At 48.7% G+C, this 16,885-nt stretch overlaps 1 protein-coding gene across 2 annotated transcripts in view; it reads right to left on the bottom strand.

Annotated features, from left to right (window-relative positions):
* Nucleotides 1-16,885, bottom strand: part of LOC122371209 (myosin heavy chain, muscle-like) — a 62,246-nt gene that overhangs the window by 30,346 nt on the left and 15,015 nt on the right. The window contains exons 1-2 of one of the 2 annotated variants that reach the window (XM_043347356.1): nucleotides 11,375-11,507; nucleotides 7,858-8,032 (exon numbers count right to left, since the gene is read on the bottom strand). The gene's annotated coding sequence lies outside the window, so the exon portion shown is untranslated. Of the gene's footprint in view, nucleotides 1-7,857; nucleotides 8,033-11,374; nucleotides 11,508-16,885 lie in introns of those variants that run through there. The other variant, XM_043347355.1, reaches the window with a different exon arrangement.

Raw genomic sequence — 16,885 nt, 5'->3', positions numbered from 1 at the left:
GTTATGACAGTCCAGGTTCGAAGCGCGACGGGCGCTCGACATTTATGGGCCTCCTGACAGGTATGGTTGCGGTTGGTGGCAGGCCGTAGCCAGGGGAAGTCAGTGAGGGGACCGGCCGTGCGCGGCTTTGTGCGCACGTTAAACTTTGGACTCTAAATTCTGCCATAGAATCGGAATTGCGCGATCGGAGGGTAGAGGGCAGGGTCATCGCAACAAGCTTCGCTTAGCGGTGGCTCTGTCCTTGTGAATCCTTCCCATCAAAAGGTTCGGACTAAATTTATAAAAAAAAAAAAAAACTAAGGGTGATGGTGCATCACCCGTGCTACGTTCACTAGATAGACATCAAAGTGAATGACAGATTATGAAGTCGATGTGATTATGTCCAATTACAAACATATCATTAGACATGTGCTTTTTCTAAATCTTAGCGAAATGAAAATGGTAGAATAAAAAAGGTTTCTTTAGGTTAGGGGGGGGGGGGGGCATTTGAGCCATTCTGTCCCATTGCATGCATTTGTTGGAACTTAGCGCTGCCAGACATGTCCTACTTGGCATAAATTTAGCTATTAACCCATGAGCCCCTCGGGATGGGGGTGGGGGTGGGGGACAAAAAGTTGCCCCCTCCCTTTACATTTTGTCTGATATCTCCGAAACCAGATAAGATAGGTTAGTCGGAAAGGGGGGCGAAAACCCCTCCCCGGACTGCGGTGGTTGGAGCTAGCTACCCTGGGCCCGGCCAGGTCAAAAGGCACCAGCAGTTTTCAGACAATAACTCTTGATGGCGAAATGGTGGGGCAATAAAAGCACCTGGAATTATCTAGGTCAACAATACGGATCGACTAATATGCAACATGACTCGTTTGGTCACGTCTAGAACCTGACTCTTCGTCAAATATTCAGCTTAACCTCTCCAGCTTAACCCGCGCACCGACGGGGGTCTGCGCCAACTTCGTACCGACGGGGGGGGGGGGCGGATGACCGTCCCCCCTGAGATCTCGAGAACGAAGCAAGATAGCGACAAGCGGTAAACGGCATCGGATACGCACAGTCAAGGTCTACAATTTTCACACAGGTAATTTTCAGGTCAGGTCAAAGATGACGTCACAGGGGTCGAAAAAGTCAAAATGGCGGCGCTAGATATGGAGAGAGTTTTTCTCGAATAACTTTCGAATTAGTCAAGACAGGAACAAACTAAGGGCATCATCGTGATCCTCTCGTCAATCCGCATCGAATGATATATATTGACCTCGAAAGGTCAAGGTCAAAGGTTGACCTCAGGTCACGTGACCTCGAGGTCATCATGTAAAACATTCAATGCGTCTTGACGAGCTGAACACAATGAGACCATCCGCGCGGCTGCATCTTGTTCCTGTACGGAGTTATTGGCCAAAAACCTTTGGTGACCTTTGATGACGTCACATGACCTTACAGCTGCCCAACAGCAAAACAGACCTCAAGGTAGTGAAGGTTGATCGTATATGAAGTCATGCATGGTATATGGGGCCATTCCGACCCGTTTTAGTGGTAAAAACAGGGAGTTGATTTTCCCCCATTGACTTATAATGGGGAGGTCGCGAAATTGACCTGACCTTATGTCACCGATATCAAAATTCCGAGATATACAAATTGTAGCTACTAATGACCTTATAACATCCTGCGACTTTCAAAGGCCTCCGACATCTACTGTAGCTCTGGCACGGTGACAAAGTTGCAAAAAGTGACTTGAGGTTGGGTCATTCAAAGTGACCTGGTGACCTGACCTTAAAAGTTAGGAGGTTCAAACTTGCACACCATGTGTAAAATTGATGGGGAATAGTCGTACTAAATTTTGCGGCGCTACGCGCCGTGGTTTTCCCGCTATTCGCGAAAAAACTCGGGGGGGGGCGGATATCCGCCCCCCCGTCGGTGCGCGTGTTAACTTTTATTTCATTTCACACGTCTCGGCAATAGAAACATTGTGGTGATAAAATCAACGTGTTACCAGCTTTGTGTCAAAACTTATTGTAGAAGACGCTATCCGGAAAGACATTTAGGTATATACCTAAGGCCTCTAAAGGCGTAAATGTTGACCTTAGGTAAAATCTACGCATATTGTTCAAAAATGTTTATAAGGGCTATCGAATAGGACCTCTACTTTTCCAAGACGCTGTAGTTTCGTATTCATTCATGTTTCTTAACCCGCGCATGACTGGGGGGGGGGGGGGGGGGCTCTACGGAGCCCCCTCCCGTTTTTCAGCAATATCTTCTAAACCGTTTGATGGATCAACACGAAACTTGCGGTACCTTCAAAGGCATCAATTTGACACCATGTGTTAAAATTTCAACTTTCTAGCTACCATAGTACGACCGGAAATGACGTCAGAGTGACGTCATGGCGTCCGATTTTCATGCAAAATACTGAATTACGGCAAACGCTCTCAAGAGCTCAGTTTTAACCCGCGCACCGACGGGGGTCTGCGCCAACTTCGTACCGACGGGGGGGGGGGGGCGGATGACCGCCCCCCCCTGAGATCTCGAGTACGAAGCAAGATAGCGAGAAGCGGTAAACGGCATCGGATACGCACGGACAAGGTCTACAATTTTTCCAAAGGTCATTTTCAGGTCAGGTCAAAGATGACGTCACAGGGGTCGAAAAAGTCAAAATGGCGGCGCTAGATATGGGGAGAGTTTTTCTCGAATACCTTTCGAACTAGTCATGATAGGAACAAACTAAGAGCATCATCGTGATCCTCTCGTCAATCCACATCGAATGATACATATGTTGACCTCGAAAGGTCAAGGTCAAAGGTTGACCTCAGGTCACGTGACCTCGAGGTCATCATGTATATCATTCGATGCGTCTTGACGAGCTGAACACAATGAGACCATCCGCGCGGCTGTATCTTGTTTCTGTACGGAGTTATTCGCAAAAAACCTTTGGTGACCTTTGATGACGTCACATGACCTTTCAGCTGCCCAACAGCAAAACAGACCTCAAGGTAGTGAAGGTTGGTCGTATATGAAGTCATGTATGGTATATGGGGCCATTCCGACCCGTTTTAGTGGTAAAAACAGGGAGTTGATTTTTCCCCCATTGACTTATAATGGGGAGGTCGCGAAATTGACCTGACCTTAGGTCACCGACATCGAAATTCCGAGATATACAAATTGTAGCTACTAATGACCTAATAACATCCTGCGACTTTCAAAGACCTCCGACATCTACTGTAGCTCTGGCACGGTGACAAAGTTGCAAAAAGGGACTTGAGGTTGGGTCATTCAAAGTGACCTGGTGACCTGACCTTCAAAGTTAGGAGGTTCAAACTTGCACACCATGTCTAAAACTGATGAGAGAATAGTCGTACTAAATTTCGCGGCGCTACGCGCCGCGGTTTTCCCGCTATCTGCAAAAAATCTCAGGGGGGCGAATATCCGCCCCCCGTCGGTGCGCGTGTTAAAGCTAGATCCATTTTCTTTGCATGAGTGGACTAAAAATACACCTAGCTATCAAACTGCTATCTCGAATTTTCGATATTTTGAAAATTTTGAAAAATATGTATTTACAATTACAAAAATATATATTTTTTTTTTCAAAAAGTTTTTGACTTTTCGCAAAAACCGGAATACATGTGATAGGACACACACTGATGAACTACATTTGCAAGTTTTAGCCCAATATCTTCAAAAATAGCCAAGTTATTCGCATTATTGTCAAAATTTTACAATTTTATGTTTTTTTTCAAATCCATTTTTCGGTACGTTTTTGACGTCGTACAGCAATATAAATGGCACTATCGTGTTCCTGAGCTCAAACTGCATCTGATAGGCACCTTTTTTGTTGACAAATTTCATTTTCAAAATTTGACCGTTTCTGACCTGAAAGTGACCTGACCTCCGGTAAATTCAGCTGACAATGACCTCAAATGACACAGACGACACTATTTTCGAAATCTATGAGTAAAATGGACCATAAAACATGCGTCACGTGACCGATACATGATATACAATTTTCGTGACCTAGGATGACCTGGCCTTGACCTTAACCCGCGCCCGGCTGGGGGTCCTGGATTTCCACGCCCTGCTGGGGGGGGGGGGTGTTTGAACACCCCCCTTCTAACTCGGCTCCTGGGCCACGTAGCGATACGCGGAAGGCGGCGTTCGAAAGAGCGTCAAAAATAATGAGGAAATCACTTCAGTCAATTTTTGGTCAGGTCAAAGGTCAGGTCACCAGAGGTCATTGAAGGCAAAATTTCGCCGATTTCCAGGTCGAATATCGACAATTTCCAAGAAGCCAACGCATAACTCAAAAAACCAATAGAGCTACAGCGCCGCGGAAAAGCGCATTCGATAGCCCTATTAACGCCCTTTCTGAGTAATTTTCTCATATTTGACCTAACGCCAATGGTTTTGCCTACAGGGGGCAAAAACTGCAAAAATAACCGATTTTTTTCGGAAACAGTTTTTTCTGCAATAACTTTTGACGCAAGCATTGTACGAGCTTACTTTTACCGGCATCGTGTTCCCCTCGTCAAGACGCATCGAATGAACTATAACTTGACCTTGAAAGGTCAACTTGAAAATTTGACCTCAGGTCAAGGTCATGACCTGACCGGAAAGGGTCATGTTACATATCAGTCGATCCGTATCTTCGAGCTGAACACATCTAAGGCGTTTTCATCGCTCTAGCATGCCTCTATCAAAAGTTATTTGCGAAAAACTGTTAGATACTATTCGTGACCTAAGATGACCTCAGGGCATAAACAGGGGTCACGGACACCATTTTCATGTTCAGTATGTCTAAACCACTTGTAATTCAGTGTTTGGGAGTGTTTATAATGTCTTTCGTCCAAAAGAGGCGCATTTCAATTTTCTCCCATTGACTTATAATGGGGAGGTCGCAAAATTGACCTGACCTTAGGTCATCGATATCAAAATTATGAGACATACATTTTGTACATGCTATTGCTCTTAGCAATCGCTGAAAGTTTCAAAGCGATGGGTCACTCGGTGTAGCTATGACAGACATTGAAACTTTTTTATGAGGTGAGGTCACTTCAAGTGACCTGGTGACCTGACCTTGAATGACCTTGGTCTGAAATTTTCACAACATGTGTAGAATTGATGTATGATAAGGTGTACCAAAAACGGTGGCGCTCGGCGCCGCCGTTTTTGAGATATTCGCGAAAAACCACAAGGGGGGGGGTGTTCAAACACTCCCCCCCAGCAGGGCGCGGGTTAAAAATTCGAAGTAAAAGTTCGGTACCCTCAGGGTATCTAAGGGATCCGTCAAGGAGTGCGTAAACCAAAAATGAGCCTGGTCGGACCGGCCGTCCGGTGGTCAGAGCCTGAATTGTGAACTAGCAAAAATGTCGATAATTTTTACTTTGACCTGACCTGTGACGTCATCGGTGACCTCGAGGTCAATGAAAACAGGTTTCGGTCGACAGTTTTTTCCAGGGCTATCAGACGCCGTTTGAATTTTGACGATCGGCCCAGTAGTTTCGGAGATAGGAGGGGGGGGGGGGGCTCTGGAGAGCCCCCCCCCCCGTCACTCGCGTTATGGAAAATACCCCAGTCATGCGCGGGTTAAGTTATGCGGCGATTTCTCTAGGAGTGTTGAAATAAGGGATAAATTTGACGCCGTGTTGGGGGGGGGGGGTATTTTCACGCCCTCCTCCACGTCGTCGTTTTCGACAACAGACCTGTTCAATGTCCAGACATGCTGTGAAAATTTCAGATCCGGGTCATTCCAGGTCAGGTCACCAGGTCACTTCAAAATCTCACCTCATAAAAAGTTTCAATGTCTGCCATAGCTACACCGAGTGGCCGATCCCCACTCGTGTGTACAAAAGGTATGCCTCTGAAACTCGATGTCCGCATGACCTAAGGTTAGATCAATTTTGCGACCTCCGCATCATAAATCAATGAGAGAAAATTGAAATGCGCCTCTTTTGTACGAACGTTATTTTTTAACCCTTCCCAACACCTAATAACAAGTAAAAATGACACTAAGCCGGGAGTTGGCACCCGCGACCCCTCTTTATATCCCTTGGAGTTATCTCGGGTTACAAATGGGCTCTAACAGTTTTTCGCTAATAAATTCCGAGAGATGCATGCTATAGCGATGAAAACGCCTTAGATGTGTTCGGCTCAACGAAACGGATCGACTAGTATCCACCATGACCTTTTCCGGTCAGGTCATGACTTTGACCTGAGGAAATTTTAAAGGTGACCTTTTAAGGTCTAATCATGGTTCAATCGACGAATCTCGACGAGGGGAACACGATGCTGGCAAAATCGATGTCGTCGGTGTTTCCAAAATTGTTGGAATAGACAAAATTTGACCTTTAATGGCATGTGGGGATCTGACCTTTGACATGACCTAAAAAATTACCGAAGTATTTCCATCGTTATTATTTCTTTACTTTCTTTTGAATGCCGCTTACCGCGTATCGCTACGTGGCCCATGAGCCGAGTTAGACGGGGAAGGTGAAGACGCCCCCTCCCGCCCAGCACGACACGGAAAACTCAGACCTCCAGCACGGCGCAGGTAAAGACATTTGGTGGACCCGGCCCAAAATTGGACCGGACACTAACTTTGTGATTTAACGCTATTTCAAACGTCGCTTACCGCGGGTCGTTACGTGGACTAGGAGTCGACTTGGACGGGGGCTGTTCACCCCTCCCCCTTCAGCCCGACGTGGATGGCGCCGAGCACAAGGCATTGTTAGCTGATTTAGAATTGAGTGCCCATTTTAACAACTGAGAGCTGGTTTTAGCAACATATTGTAAGACTCGCGCCGTGTTGCAGGGCCAAAGCATCAGTGGTTACTGGTTAGATATCAAACTATTATGAAAGTACGGGACGCTTGCCTGTTGATCTGACCTGGCCTGACCCACCAATCCAACTGCAAGGATATATCTTCTTTGATCAAAACAAATGCAAAATCCGAAATAAGGGTCCAGGAAGGCTTCTTCTTGAAGAAATTCTAGTAGGTTCCCAGATTCTCGACGGTGGTATCATTGACCTAGCCCGGAAGGTCAACTAATGGCCAATGACTTTAGTGATGTGCTGAGATCGTATCTGCTTGGGCTCTCACCGGCGGATGTCGCGTGTAGTACGCACACCTGTGGTATGTGCAGCCAGCCACCAGGTCGCCGTGTTGTGTACGGGACGTGCGGAATGCATGCGGTACAGATAAAGACCGTGTACAGGGGAAGACGTTTATTGCCCGCTCTCTCACACAAACAGGGGCAGACGGACGGCCGGCCCGACTGAGCCTGGCAGCGGCCGGGGACAGGGCGTGAGTGTGACAGACGCATTACAGATCAGACGGGCGAGCCAGTCCCGTGCCGGGCCGGTGAGGACGAGCACACACATACTACAAACCAAACCGAGCGAGGGACAGCAGGCTACAAACCATTCAGAGCAGAGGAGCAAACCAAACAAGAGATCCCGGCGATTAAAATTCCGTCAATAACTCTAAGTCACAACAACTTCTAACTCACAAAGACCAACATTCCTTGGCAACACCTGTCCCATTAGGAAATGATGCGTATTTGAAGCTCCGTGCTTCTGTCGATACTTAAATTGATGAGTTGACAGATTTTTCGAAATTATTTAACATTACAAACGTGATGGATTTCCCAAAATAGGACTCCCGTCGGTTTCAATCAGAGGCATGCCACATCTGGGTACACCGGAGTCTGCAGTCCGTGTTAATGTTGTCACCCTATATCGTGCTAGGGTGGCCGGGCCGACTGGACCCGGCCTGACTCGGCGGGCCGGTCGGGTCGCGTTACCTGCCAGCCGGCTCACAGACACACGGACACACACACACAGACACTGGCGCACACTGGGTCGGCTGCAGTCCGTACCGTGTCCGCCCTGAAGTCGCAGTGAGCTCGGCCAGAGCACCTCCGCCGGCGACCCGACGCGGCCGACACCCGAGACGGGCCGGCCGACCCGCACCGGCGACGCCCATTGGCCGGCCGGCCCGCTGGAAGGCGCTGCCGACCAATCAGAGTCGTCCAGACTGCGCCCACGGCCGCACTGGAAGCACCAGGACCCGATTTAGTAGGGCTCTGGAAATGTGCCTGGCAGCCCCCAGCTGCTGGATGGCACGGGGGGAGGGAGAGAGAGACGAGAGGAAACCGAATTCGAGGTCATTTTCACCCATCCAAACACCCAAACACGTATAAATCACTTATGGCCTATTACTTCAAATGTCTTCCATGATTCCCTGCCCAGAAGTGATCTCGCTATGACCCATCACCCGAGCTGAAGCTTCTTGTTTCTCTTCATACATGGCACTCTTAAAAAATGTATGGACTAACTTAGCTTTAGCACATCCTGCAAGTTTGAATCAAGTTAGATGAATAACTATAGTTTTTATGGATAACATATTGTATTTTTAGTGACATTTTGACAATGTACCGGTTCTAGTGATCTTGTGACCCAGTGTAAAGGCAAAACTACTATGTTGGGTCAGGTCGTGTTGGGTCAGAGGCTGGGTGCCCAACATAGTAGTTTTTGCCTTTGTGCGGCAGTGCAAAGGCAGGAAACTCCCAGGAAACGTGTCAAATGAATGTCCCAAGTGGTGTCTGAAGCTTGGTGGCGCTATGCGCAACGGCACTCACGCTTTTAACGAAAGGCTCTGTTGTTCTGATGCTGCTCAACTAGCCCAATTTTATCCTGATCTAGTACCGGCTTTTTGCGACCTGGATGCCTGACCTGAAATCATTGAGACCTGAAATCTTTATGATAGGTGTCAAAATATTGCTTTTGATGGTATGACAAATTTAGCAACACTACGCGTACCAAAATAAAAGAGTGCAACCAGTGGAACATCTTCCCAGAATAGTGTCTCCTCTAATCCACCGACGGGACAAAACTGGCAAAATAATTATGCGCACTTTCGTGCCCGAGCAAATAAAATATTCATCGTGATTGCTGAAGTCCCTCCTCACACGGCCAGAAGTAGTAGTGGCGGAGCACCTTCAATTAAGGGGGGGGGGGCACCGCCGACTTTCGGTCTCATTCTTTCCATGCAACGCCCATAGGGCTAATGTTAAAATGCCAAAATCAAAGGGGGGCACGGTGCCCCGGTGCCCTCCCCGTTCCGCCGCCTATGGCCAGAAGACTCAAGACTGGTGCTGTGAGAACCTATCCTTCTGGGCAGAGTTATCTGATCTGGGAATAGCCCAGACCCCCGCGCCGGACCTATTGGTTTTCTACATACGCGCCAGCCGAGGGGGCGGAGGGGGGGGGGGGGGTACGACCCCCTTCGCCGTTTTGCCCCTGGTAGAGCTAGCGCGTCGCGGAAAAAACGAGCGTGTGCGCCGTTACGAAACGCAGAGATTGATACCCGATTTTAAGGTCCTAGGTCAACCGATGACCTCTAAGGTCAGGTCAAGGGCCCCAGGGTACGGTTCAGTTTTTGGTGAATAACTTCGCAAAAAAACGGCCGCAGAGCCGCGATTTTGGCAGCATCGTGTTTGCCTCGCTCAGGCGCGTCGAATGATATACTTTTTGTTCGGGTCAGGTCAACTTAGGGTGTTGACCTCAGGTCAAGGTCAGGTCAGCACCCCCAGGTCACGAAGTTGGTCGAAAGAGGTCATGCCGCATGTCATTCGATTCGGCAGGTCTTCCTGAGTCCATTGGTGGCTTTCCCGACTCGCTAGCTCAATTTGATGTAAGGTTATTGGCGAAAAACTAATGTGACCCTAATGACGTCATAAATGACGTCACACAAGGTCAAAATCGCAAAAGTGACGCATCGAGCCTTGCAAGGAGTGCACCAAATCACGATTCTGTGTGCTTAAGATAGTTGGAGATCGTTCCCGGCGCCAGAATAGCCGTTTTCATTTTTCTCCATTGACTTTTAATGGTGAGGTCACGAAAATGACCCGACCTTCTTTGACCTCTAGAAAAAGTCCGAGATATACAAGCTGTGAGACTGGTAATGGATACTAGATCCTGCAAGTTTCATTTCTCTGTTAAAGCTCCTCTGGCAGTGAGGGTGTTGCGAAGTTGCGACATATGAAGACCGTGCAGAGGTTCACTTATGACGTCATAGGTCAGTGACCTAACCTGACTCGAAAATACAGTTGGCGTCAAAAGATCCGGCTTGAATCAAAGGTCAGGTATGCCAAGTTTCAACGCTTTATCGCCAGCGTGTTCGGAGCTATTGCGAAAAAAACTGATGGGGGGATGGTACCCGCCCCCCCCCCCCTCGGCCGGCGATGGTTAATCCGATAAAAAAGAAAAATCACTGTGTGATTCTGCAACAGAACATCAGAGTTCTACTAGTTAGGAGCCACCAACATCGATTACCTCACCAGGCAGCTCCAGAAGGCGTGGGCTAAGGTCTGGCCAGCATTGCCTTCATCCCTGGTAGTGGTGTCAATCATGCGGAACGGTTTTGTAGGTATATTGTACAGAAACAAGGATATAGTAACTGATAATATTTTCATGTCACTGCCGTTTTTCCATCGTTAGAAGGCGAACAAGTATGCTCACGTAGTGACTTTCCACCTTGTATGCTGTATGTATTTCTCCGTATTTTTTATCAATCGCCGAAGCTTCAATCAGGATACCAAAATCAGTGATGTAAAACTGTGGATTGTGGATAAAACTGTGTGGATGTAAAACTGAGCCGAAACTGACTCGAGGGAGAAGCATCTGGCTGATGAAGAGTTGTATGAAATGTTGATCAAATGTCACCGTTCCATGCTTCTATCCTCAGGATACGGAAATCCTTCTCCTCCACGCCGCAACCCCCTTCCGGGCTGGACAGGCAACTTTATCTCATGCGGGCTGCTCCCTTGGAGCGGCACCGCTGCTCCCGAGGGAGCGCACCCCGTAGCCGGGTGCAGTGAGTACCTTGGGGCTGGTCGGCCTGTCCTTCGGGATGGGCTCAGCCCCGGTGACTCACTAGGGTGCCTGCCCAGACCAATGTCTCCCCCTAATTCCTATCATCCTTCCGGCTCTGAAATAGTCTAATTGGACCGAAAGGGGCTAACCCAACAAAACAAAACAAACAAACAAATTGATCAAATGTCTTTTATAGACCCGACCTTGTAAAATATGTGCACGATAAAGAAATACATATAGAAGAGAAGGCAACATTCGAAGCTGGCGATTTCGTATCTCCGCCGACTGGGGCCGTCGGCGGCTGGCCCGTGTCCAGAGAGCGGTTCCGTCAGCGGCTGGGCCGCGGCCAGAGCCAGGCGGAGACTCTGGAACGCTGGAGCCGCTCCCAACACCGTCTCATGCCATTGGAATCCAGGCAGTGCGGCCGATAAGATACATTACAGCATTATGAATACCAGAGGCGTCACACAGAGGACGGAATACCAGTGTTGTCAGATACGTCACAGGGGTGGCACGTACCGCTGGGCTACCCGAGCCGTGGCGGAGCCGCGGTCAAACACTGATGGTCGAGGCCCTCGGGCCCGCTGATGCGGATGTCGTCAATGGCAATGCTGTCCAGAGGCTGGGTGCCGCGCGAGCCGAATATGATAATCTGAAAGCAAACATCGAGGCTCACTAGGGCAAGGTGTTCGGTGCCAAAAGACGCTCCACAGGCGGCTGGACGTCTGAGGAATGAAGAAAACGCAGAAGAGGCGACAGGGATGAGAGTATATACATAAATAGCTGCGTTCTCGGCAAAGGTCCAGCGAATTAAAGTGAATTGTCCATACACAATACATATTCTCTGAACACCGTAAGCATATCCACAACACTAGATACACAGTTATCTGACTATTGCTATAGCACCATCTGTTTTAGCCTGCCTGCTGTGTTCACACACCTACACTCTGACACTAGCCGGTGGCGGTATGCGGCGGGCTGGGATCAGCCGCCGGCCGCGGCGGTTTGTTACCTATCCCAGCCGCTGGCCACGGCGGATCGTTACCTTGGCCGGCCGCGGGTCGGCTGGCACGGCCACGCTGACCTCCCTCCAGCGGTCGTTCTCGGGCGCGGCCGTCTCGGAGAGGTCCAGCAGCGGATCGCGGTCCTCCTCCTCGCCGACGCACCGTTTGACGAACAGCGCCGCGCCGGCCGGCACCTGGGAGCGCAGCCAGTAGCGGAACGAGAGCCGCGACCCGGCCGGGAACACCAACTCCGCGGTCATCTGCAGCCGGGCGGCCGCGAAACTGCTGCCCGCCGCCGGCGTCAGGAAGACCAGCCAGTCGCCGCTGGCCGGCGCCGGGAAATCGGGCACCGTGTCCCGCAGCCGGGAGAAGGCGCTCTGCTCCCAGTGGCCGCCCGAGTCCCACCGGCTCTGGCGCCAGAACAAACCAAAGTCGTCCGACTCGAAATCGTCGCAGTACTCGCCCGGAACGGGCGCCGGACTGGTCGGCGTCCAGCGGGTGGTGGGATCCTCCGTCCAGCGGGTGGTGGGATCCTCTGTCCAGCGGGTGGTAGGGTCCTCCGTCCAGCGGGTGGTAGGGTCCTCTGTCCAGCGGGTGGTGGGATCCTCCGTCCAGCGGGTGGTGGGATCCTCCGTCCAGCGGGTGGTGGGGACCTCCGTTATTGTTGTAAGCTCTGTGGTAGTTGTCAATGCGTTGCACTCCTGGTTTAGCTCCATCGGCCCACATATTGTGACGTCGTCGACAGCAATGTTGTTCTGTTCATGATTTGCGCATCCACCGAAAATAGTTATCTGAAAAGATTGATAAGTAGCATTTGGTCATCTCAGGTTATGGCAGGTCCCCAGCAGTTCTTTTACAATAAATTTTGGTAGACCTGCTAGAGCGATGGAAACACCTCAGATGTGTTCAGCTCGACAATACGGATCGACAGATACGCAACATGACCTTCTTCGGTCGGGTCATGAACTTGACCTGAGGTCAAATTTTGAAAATGGCCTTTTAGGGTCAAATTATATGTAGTTAATTCGACGCGTCTCGACGAGAGAAACACAATGCTGGCAAAATTAGTGTCGAGACTCTCTTGAGTCGAGAGTTACTACAGTAAAACTTTTTCGTTTAAACTATTTTTGCCCTCTGGACTAGAACGGGGTTAGTCGTTGGCGTGAAAACGCCCCTCCCCCCAGCACTACACTGTCGACTACATCATACTGTAGTCGACTACAGAATGATGTTCCACTTCTCACAGGCAATATTTGCCCGGGGTGGTAGGCTGTGCCGCATCACATGGGCTGAGTTCACAACTTATAGCTTTGTCCCAATGCTCACAATCGACACGCTTGATTGCGTGATATACGGCACATCTTAGCGCTCCGGTCAAGTGATAGCTTCTGAGGAGTGGAACATCATTCTGTAGTCGACTACACACTTGTTTACATCAGCCATGTCTGTATGTACAGTAGGTCTATTAAAAAAGTCCCCAGCACCAGTGGGCGCTGCCTTCGCTGAGCCGAACCCCCGTCTGCCTGTCCCATATCGCGCCGGGCTCAGGTCAGGTAGGGTCAGCGGGACCGCTCGGTCCGGCCCGCGGGCGGTGGACGGGCGGCCGGTAACGCTTTCCGCCAGCCAGCTGTAGGATCCAACAAACGGGACGGCCACCGCTCAGCGCAGCGAAACCGGTGTTAAAGAATGGCAGTAGATGTTCATGGCCACAATGATTATGAGATAGTCATTGTTAGCCCGTGCCCCACAGGAATGCCTAGACACTCACGCCCTGTTGGAGGGGAAATGGGGATTGAGCATCATTCTTATAACTCAGCTTTGGGAATTTGAGTGGTATTCGAAGTAGCGTCAAAAGTAGCAAAAAGAAGAAAGAATACTTTAGTCAATTTTGGATCGGGTCATAGCCAGAGATCATGTCACTACAGGTCATCGGTGGTAACATTTTGCTTGGACAGGGCGCGTTGCGCGCACCGGTGCATTGGGTTTCCAATTTCCATGGAAACATCAACAGACTCGGAAGCTCGCAACGCTAGCGTGGAGCCGAATTCTTATCATCCGCCGCAACAATGCAGCAGCGCAACGCGCGCGGGGCCGTAAAACACCGCCCAGGGCTATCCATGTGTCAGGGCAATCCAACCCACGTGATGGGCTCGGCCCCAGCGGAGCATGAGGCAGGGCTGTCTCATCCCATCTCCGTAACGTGTCGTGTGCGACCAATGACGTCACGGCATTGCGGCGTTCTGATTGGGCGGCAGCTCTGAATCGCCCGACTGGTGGTCTCCGCTCGACAAGCGCACGTGCGCCGACTAGACATTTGTAGTGGCATTGACGGCAAAAAAGTGAGGTAATGCAGAGCTCTGAATATACTTGAATAGAGTCTAAGCCGTTAGTAATACGTAAAAACGTCAGATAGGTTTCTTGTTCGTCTTGATTTGAGCTTTTATGTGATATAACTTTTACCTTAGTGTCGAGGTTGGCAGCTATGTGGGAGAGCCCTAAAGTTGGGTCATTTTCCATAGGATTGCATTACAGCCGTCCAACCCTTCGTACCAGTGACGTCACGGAAATCGCTGCTTCGGCCTAATGAGCATACCTTCTATATAGGGCCTTGAGCATGAGGGCCAGGACTCCCGCCCAGGCCCCCTGTCTCCCCCTAATTCCTGTCATCCTTCTCACTCTGAAATCGACCGAAAGAGCCTAACCTAACACAACAATCAGCTCGTTTACCGCTATGTCTGAATAATATTGCCAGATTTAATTAAGGTGATTAGCATGTAAATAACAACAACTGCCACGCATTGGTATTATGAGAAAACCAATTGCTTTTCCACAAACACTTAAAAGTTTTTAGCTTAAAACTTGCATGAAATTAATTTTACCAGCCTCGTGTTCCTCTTATCAAAACGCTTCGAATGAATCAAAAGTTGATCTTTAAAGGTCATTTGAAAAATGTGGCCTATGTTCAAAGACATGACCTGACCAGAAATGGTCATAATGCATAGCAGGATATTAGATCCGTATCGTGGAACTTTACAAACACTTCAGATGATTTCATAACTTAAGCATGTCTATCAAAAATAATGATTACATGGCTCATATATAAGATGGGTGTGTGAACATGCTTACGAGTATGTTGAACGCAACTGATAATGTTCTGTTGGCCACAATTTCTATATTTAATTTATCCTCCCGGATTTCATATTTTTGTTAATGACACCTTGACGATGTCGAGAAAAAAAAACGCTTAGTAGATTTAACAGCCTCAGATACATTCAGTATAAGGAAGGTTCAAGGGTGCTAGATTCCTTCCGTCCTCGCTATCCTCAGGAAAAACCAATCCGCATCGCCCCTAGTCTTCATGCTTCCCTCTCTGGACTGGAGGTCACCCCACCAGCCAACCTGTAGTTGATGTCGGATCCATTCCAGGACACATAATCCTCTTCGGGTGACCGTTTGGGAGACGGCTGGACCGTCCCGACAGGGCAATCGTCCCACGGGAACAGTCTCGCTTCTGCAGATCACTGTCGCTGGCTCGCACAACCCAATTACTACACCAGAGCATGGTTATGTAATATGTATGTCATAGCTCTGCAAGGGCCTTTTCAGACCGAAAAAGATGGCCCCCAACAAAACAAACAATTGTCTCATTCAGTATTGTATCTCATCAAGCACCACATGTTTTCAGAGTGTTTATTATGCGTCACGTAAAAAAGCGCAGTTCAATTTTCTCCCATTGGCTTTTTTCTCCCATTGGCTCCCATTTTCTCTCAAAATTGACCCGGCCTTTCTGTCAACAATGTCAAACTTGCAAAGTAAACGTTTCAAATACATATACTGTTGCCCATTAAAATCGCTGAAAGTTCTGAAGCGATCGGTTAGTCGGTGTATTTAGATATGATGAGCACAGGAACTTTCCTTGAGGTAAGGTCACTTGACGTGACCTGGTGTTATGACCTTGAATTGAAAGACTTGGGCGGGAAAAATGGGTCATTTGAAATCTTAAAATGCTAGATTTTAAAAATAATTGCAAACACTATCCCGGCCAAATAGTGAGTGAGAAGGGAGCGATTCCCCGACCCCATGTTTAGCTCCTATAATTGAGCTAGCTGCTAGAGCCTCGCGGAAAAAACGAGCGCTTGCGTCGTTACGTGACGCAGCGACTGGTACCCCATTTTAAAGGGACCCTCCCACCTTCAAAAAAGTTAATGAATTGGCATGAAAGTGATGTCGCTCGGTTCAAAAAGAGCAAAAACGAATATCTACCAAATTTCATCGAAAAATATTCACCGGTTTTCAAGATATTAGACCTTTACTTTTGTTTACTTTTTGGCATCTCCGCTGTTCCTAGCGACTTTATTTGAAAGTGCGGCACTTGTTGCGCGGAAAGCAGCGTATACCACCGCGTGCTACCAAACGTTTTAGTCAAAGATTTAAAATCGTTAGATATCCGCTGACGTCACAAATTCTAAGAGGGCATTCCAATTCATTAGCCCCTTAGAATCCGAAAACTGCAAGTTTGAATTGAAATTCCATTTCTCCGAATTAAAGCATTTTTCGATGTTGTGAGTGCCCAAACCGGTATTTGCAGGCCATGGCCACCAATTTGGCTATCTCAACTCAAAACTAATGTTAAGGTGGGATGGTCACTTTAAAATATCAATGACCTCTTAGGGCAGGTCAAGGGCCACAAGGCATTTGATCGGTTTTTGGTTAATAGCTAAACGCATTATCGTCATTTCGATACAATCGTGTTTTCTGTTCTCAGACGCGTCGATTTATATGCTTTTTTGTTTAGGTGAAGCAATTTAGGATGTTTAACTCAGGTCAATGTCATGTTAGGGCAACGCAGGTCACGAAGCTGTTGAAAGGAGGACATGTTGCATATCATTTGATTCGGCAAGTCTTGCAAAGTCCATTGATGGCTGTCCCGACTGGCTAGCTCATTTTGATCGGGAGTTATTGACGAAGCACTCCTATGACCCTAGTGACGTCATAAATGACGTCACGCAAGGTGAACAATGCAAAA

This window comes from Amphibalanus amphitrite, unplaced genomic scaffold, assembly GCF_019059575.1.
Source record: "Amphibalanus amphitrite isolate SeventyFive unplaced genomic scaffold, NRLGWU_Aamphi_draft 001215F_arrow, whole genome shotgun sequence".
Classification (NCBI taxonomy): Eukaryota; Metazoa; Arthropoda; class Thecostraca; order Balanomorpha; family Balanidae; genus Amphibalanus; species Amphibalanus amphitrite.
This window is presented reverse-complemented; position numbering and strand designations above follow the sequence as displayed.